The sequence below is a fragment of the Condylura cristata genome, unplaced genomic scaffold (assembly GCF_000260355.1).
Source record: "Condylura cristata isolate star-nosed mole 26May11 unplaced genomic scaffold, ConCri1.0 scaffold00006, whole genome shotgun sequence".
NCBI classification, from domain to species: domain Eukaryota; kingdom Metazoa; phylum Chordata; class Mammalia; order Eulipotyphla; family Talpidae; genus Condylura; species Condylura cristata.
In genome coordinates, this window is record NW_004567107.1 from 3,300,269 (window position 1) to 3,306,268 (window position 6,000).

The window sequence follows — 6,000 nt, forward strand, 5'->3', positions numbered from 1 at the left end:
GAAGGCCAGAAAAGTCTTTCTCAGGACTTGGAGACTCATCCCCAGAAAATGACCTGAGGGGCTGGCAAACTCCCAAGGGCAGTGCCAGGCCACTCTGACTCTACATGCAGAAGAGAGAATTTAAGTCAACTGCATGGGACAGATGCCTTAGGACACAGGGCTCCACGCTCGGGCAGAGGCCCGAGGGGCAGGCCGCGCCCAGGCCGCGCCCAGGGAGGCCAGACCACACTCCTGCCACACGCAGTGCGCGGGGGAGTCTCGCAGACCTGACACATCCACCACAGCGCAGAACTCCCCGGCTCAGGGTATGAGCTAGGTGACTGAGGTCGGGATGGCAGCTATTCTTGGGAGAACCTTTGGGACCACCCAGAAGAAGGGCCTGAGAGGCTTCCGGAAGTGCCTGGTGACATACATGTTCCTTGCTGGCTGCATCAGTGTGCTTACACTGGAGATTCACTGAGATACCCGCTTAGGAGAATTTGTAAATCATGTACACGATCTAGCAATGAAACTTAAACTTTTTAAAAGTGTGCCTGTCAAAAAAAAAAAAAAAAGTGTGCCTGTCCTAATTTATCCTGCATTTAGATGCCGTGAGGCAAGATGAAGGCTCACAGCCGCCTGGGACCCGTGCAGCCCACCTCATCCTTCTTTTCTAGGTTGGGGCCACACAGGAAAAATCTCAATCACAACCCTCCAACAGCCACTTTGCCCACATCAACGGTACGTCCCTTAAACTCATTTTTGAAGAATATATTAAATAATTATAACTGCAGCATAACTCCAAGCTTCCAGCGCTCACCGTGAGCCAGCACCTATGCCAAGGGCTTTCTGTGACCTCCAATCGTCCTTGGCCCATTGTGGCTCTTCACCCACAACGGGGCTGAGCACACAAGTCCAGAGGGGAAACGACCAGGCCAGACACACGGAGGGGAAGCTGGGTTTTCAATCCAGATCCATTATGAAGGTCATTTTTTAGAAAAGATGTATTTATCTATGCATGCAGAATTGGGGTACAGGCCAGAGATGTGGGGCTGACAGGACTTACTAGAGACAGAGCAGGGAGCAAACAGGCAGACAGACTGAAATCCACTGCTGGGGGGAGCAGCGGGGAGACCAGAGAGGTGTGCTGCGCCCTGGGGGTCCCTCCCTGGCCGGGGATGGAGCTCGTTCTGCTGTGGTGTGCTTTAACCAACTGAGCCACCAGGGCGGCCCTGAGGGTCACTTTTACATGGCTTCCAGACTGCATGAGCCAGAGGAGTGGCCCTAGAGACAGACTACTTATCAAGACTTAATCACAAAGGACTGAAATCTGAACCCACAACAAGTTAGGAGATGGGAAGTCAGGAAAACGAGCACCCATCCTCCCCAACTCTTCCCAGAAACAGAAGTGGAGGAATATTTCCAAATTCGTTCTCAGAAGCCAGTACCATCCTGCTGGCAACACCAGATGCAGACACCACCAGAAAAGGAACCTGCAGGTCCGCGCCCTGCTGAGAGAAGTGCCAGGTGCCTCTGCACACTCCAAAGCAAGCGCAGGAGGCCCCGGCCCACCACAGCCAGGCCAACGGCTGACCACCCCCTGGCAACAGAATCGGGCGGGCGCCGGGAGAGTTTCCGTAAAGGCAGGAACAACATTCAACAACAAAAGGACACTTTCATGATAAAGACGCTTGACAAATTTGGTGTGGGGTCACGGCCCTCGGCACCCCGGCACCAGTCTGGCCAGCCGCGACCAGCCCACTGCTCAGTGGGGACCAGGCGGAGAGCCTCACCTCTCTCATCGGGAGCAAGACCGGGATGCCACTGTCCCACAGGTGGCTTGTGACCGAAACCAGGGAGGAGGCTGGCTCCGGGGCTCCTCCTGGGGTCCCCGCCCCCCATGCGTTTCCACGGGGAGGGACAAGTCCGGGCTGGTATTTGAGAGAGAGCCACCAGCGACGACACACGACATGGGGCTGGGTGGTGAGCAGCGAAGAACAAAAGGTTTCGTGCCAGACCGAGCTGGCGATGCTGTGTGGAGGAGACGGAGGACCCCAGAGGGCGGCCGACTTCCTGAGGGAGCGCAGGCCTGTGGCCTCCCATTAAACCGAACTTCACATCTACAAAAGGCAGCAAAAGTGCCCGCAGGCACTGAGGTCAGCTTCTCTACCCACAGGAAAGAAAGGTGAGAACGCTGACCACTGGCCGCTGCCTGGGTGAGGGCGCTGCCTAAGCACCTTCACGGCCTTGGAGCTCCCTGTGCAGACAGAACTCGCAAAAGGAATGAGATCAGATTCACTCATAAACTTGCGACCTAAGCATAAGTGAGAAAAGCTGAAAGAAAATGCAAAATACAAGTCTACAGTCCTGGTCTTGGCTCCTCTTCAGGGTCACTGGGAGCAGCTGAGCGGGGTGAGTGGCAGAGCAGGGCCCAGGCCCTGCCCTGGTAACCGAGTTCTGCTTCCCTAAGTTACCGGGCAAGGATAATGACAGAACGTGACTCTTTTTTTTTTTTTTAAATATACATTTATTTATGCACACAGAACTGGGGTAGAGGCCAGAGGTGCAGGAGGGTGAAAGGATGCACCAGAGACAGAGTGGGGAGCAGAAGAGGCAGATGGACGAAGTCCACTGCCGAGGGAGCAGCGGGGAGACAGGAAGAGTCTGCCACGCACCGTGGGTCAGCTCCGGACCAGGGACTGAACTCGCACTGAAGTGGCTGCGGCTCACTTGCAGCGCTGCGTCCTAACCCGCTGCACCCCCCAGGCAGGGCCCTGAAGGCTACTCTTCTGTGAGGTGTAAATGAATTTACTCCGACTGTTTAGCACAGTCTCTGGCTTAGAGCAGATGCTTCTCTAACAAGTCGCTCTTCCCATTTAAAATTTAGACTCTGAGGAGCACCTCACTCTCCCCAAGTCAGCCCAGAACAGCTGTCTGCCCAGACAACGCACCTGGCAGTCTCTGACGTCACAGCTCTCCGCCCCAGTACTGTTTTATTTTTGTTAGAGCAACTGGCCCCAACCTTCACGACACAAACACTGGCGTGTTTCTGAGCTGACTGTCTTCTAGAATGATAAGTCCACGTAGGTAATGCCCAGCCCTGTCCCCTGCCCCAGCCCGGGGCAGAAAAGGCCTGAGGAGAAGATAACAGACCCGGAAAACAGCTGCTGGGTAAGAGTGTGGGAGACATAAGTTACCAAGCTACCTAGTAAGCTGAGAATCACTCCAGGAATATGCACATCAACTGCACATCTATGTGTGGCCGGCGCGCACGCGTGCGTCATCAACAATGCTGCAAATGCATCTAGGCTGCGTGTGGGAACACCAGTGCGTGATGTAAGAGCTCCCTCCAGACCACCTCTAGCATAAAATCTAGACTGCTTTTTTCATCAGTAAGAATTAGAAAATTACTATTAAAATAACGTTAATGACCATTTAAATATTACCATTTATTCAAATCTACAAGTCAGAAAATAAGTGTTTACTGAATAAATGAATGGTAATCACCTGCCATCCAGAAAAGGCTAAATTAAGTCAAGAAGCTTTAAGACTACAAAGCCAAGAAGCACTAGAATACTTACGAGATATTCCACCAACAGGGGAAATTCTATACACACTCAGAATACAGAGGGCCGTTTCTGTTTTCTTTATTGGCCTGAAACCTCCCTTGGGGTGGAGACGCATAGCATAAGCAACCAGCATATGACTGTCTAAGAAATGATACCTGTTCGCACTTCATACACTTCCTTTGTCCTGTGGACCATATATTTTCTTTAAAGATGTATTTATTTATTCAAACAGAACTGGGGTACAAGCCAGAGGTGCAGGGGCAGTGAGAGGCTTCACCAGACAGAGTGCAGAGCAGAACACCAGATCAACACTGCTGAGGGGAGCAGCGGGCGGGTCAGGAGAGGTCTGCGGCGCCATGTGGGTCAGCTCCAGGGCTGGGGATTGAACTTGCATTGAAGTGGCTGCGGCCAGCTTGCAGTAGTGCAAGCTGCAGTACTGCACCACCAGGGAGGGCCCCTGTAAACCATATTTGAGAACTATACCAAGATCTACCATACAATGGAATAAAACTTAACATAGTCTGATACTCTGACAACAAACAGCATCGTTAAAGAGCATATTTTGAAATTCTAATCCCCAAAATGTTGTTAGGAAGCAGGGGTCTTTGGGAGGTGCTCAGATCGCGAAGGCAGTGGTCTACATAAAGAGGATTAGGGACAGGATGATACCCCTGGTCCCTTCCACTGCAGGAGGATTTAGCGCAGGCACTAGCTCTGAGCCAGGAGGCGCCTAGATTAGAGGTAACCAAGTCAGCCTTCTTTGTGGCACCGCGGTTTAAAGCACAGCACTGAGAAGCAAAAGCCGCTTCAGCATGAGTTCGATCCCCGCCCTGGAAGTGACCCAAATGGTGCAGCAGACCTCTCCTGACCTACCCGCTTCTCCCCTCAGCAGAATACTTCATCAGTCCCCCTGCTCTGCTCCCCACTCTGTCTCTGGTGAAGCCTCTTACCAACCTGCACCTCTGGCCTGTACCCCAGTTCTGTGTGCATAAAGAAATAAATCTTAAAAAAAGGTAAAAAGTTGGCCTCCCTGCTGTCCAACTCTGCCTCCGGAGCTGTGAGAAGGCTCTGGCCATGTAAGGCACTGAGCCTGGGACAGCAGCTCCAGAGGAACTAAGAGGTAAACACCGCAGACATCACAGTGACCAACGGGGTAAAAAGACAATCAGACTCTGTCCACCTATGAGGCAGTGTCACTGAAACAATTAAACCCGAACATGATCCAGCTTCTAGATCTGATTACCAATTGACAAAAAGTACAAAAGACTGATCAGCAATCAAGTTACACAAGGAAATAATCAACAAAATCCAGCATGGAGGATTGGTACAGGGGTAGGAAGACCTAAAAGGTATATTAACAAATCATAATGTGAAAATCCTATTTAAATTCTGATTTTTTAAAAAATTTAAATCCAGGCCCTCCCTGGTGGCACAGCGGGCTAAAGCACGGCACTAAGAAGCTGAAGCCGCTTCCGCATGAGTTCGATCCCCACCTGCCCCGGAGGTGACCCCATGGCGCGGCAGACCTCTCCTGACCCGCCCGCTGCTCCCCTCAGCAGTGGACTTCTTCAATCTGTGTGCTGCTCCCCACTCTGTCTCTGACGAATCCTCTTACTGCCCCTGCACCTCTGGCCTATACCCCAGTTCTGTATGCATAAATAAATAAATCTTTATTAAAAAAAAGAACAATTTAAATTCATGTATAAACAATGGAAATCTGAACCCAAGCTAGTATTTGATAATACTAAAGACTGTGACATTATTTTTTAGCCACAATGACATTATATTTATATTTTTTAGAGCCTTTATTTTAATAGGTACATAATGAAGTATTTATGGATCAAACAATATACCTTTGCTTCCTCTAAAATAAGACAAAAGTAACAAATGATGGGAACAGGGGCCTCCCTTGTGGTGCAAGGGGTTAAGTCTCAGCACTATAAAGCAATCTGCAGCCACTGCAGCAGGAGTTCAATCTCGGCCAGAGAGTGACCCACAGGACGCAGCAGACCTCTCCTGTCTCCTGCTGCTCCCTCAGCAGTGTGTTTCAGTAAACCCACCTGTTCTGCTCCCCACGGTCTCTGGTGGATCCTCTCACCTCCCACATCTCTGGCTTGTGCCCCTGCTCTTGTATGAATAAATTAATAAATCTTTAAAAAACAAATGATGGGAACAATGTGTAGAAAGGGGAACCACCATAAACTGCTGGTGGGAATGTAAAAATGACAGTCACCTCAGAGAGTAATTTGGCAGGCTCCTAAAAAGTCAAGTATAAATCCACCATATGACAGCAATTCTATTCCACTTCTAGATACTACCCTCTCCCAATGAAAACTTATCTTCACAAAGATCTGAACGTAAATGTGTGTAGTAGCACTATTTACAATGGCCAAAAAAAACCCCAAATGTCCATCAATGGGCAAATGGCTAAGCTCAAAAACAAAGAAACAAC

The 6,000-nt window shown here is 50.3% G+C and overlaps 1 protein-coding gene across 1 annotated transcript in view; it reads right to left on the reverse strand.

The window, feature by feature from the left end:
* GPR107 (G protein-coupled receptor 107) overlaps nucleotides 1-6,000 on the reverse strand; it is a 40,912-nt gene that overhangs the window by 33,116 nt on the left and 1,796 nt on the right. The window lies entirely within an intron of this gene.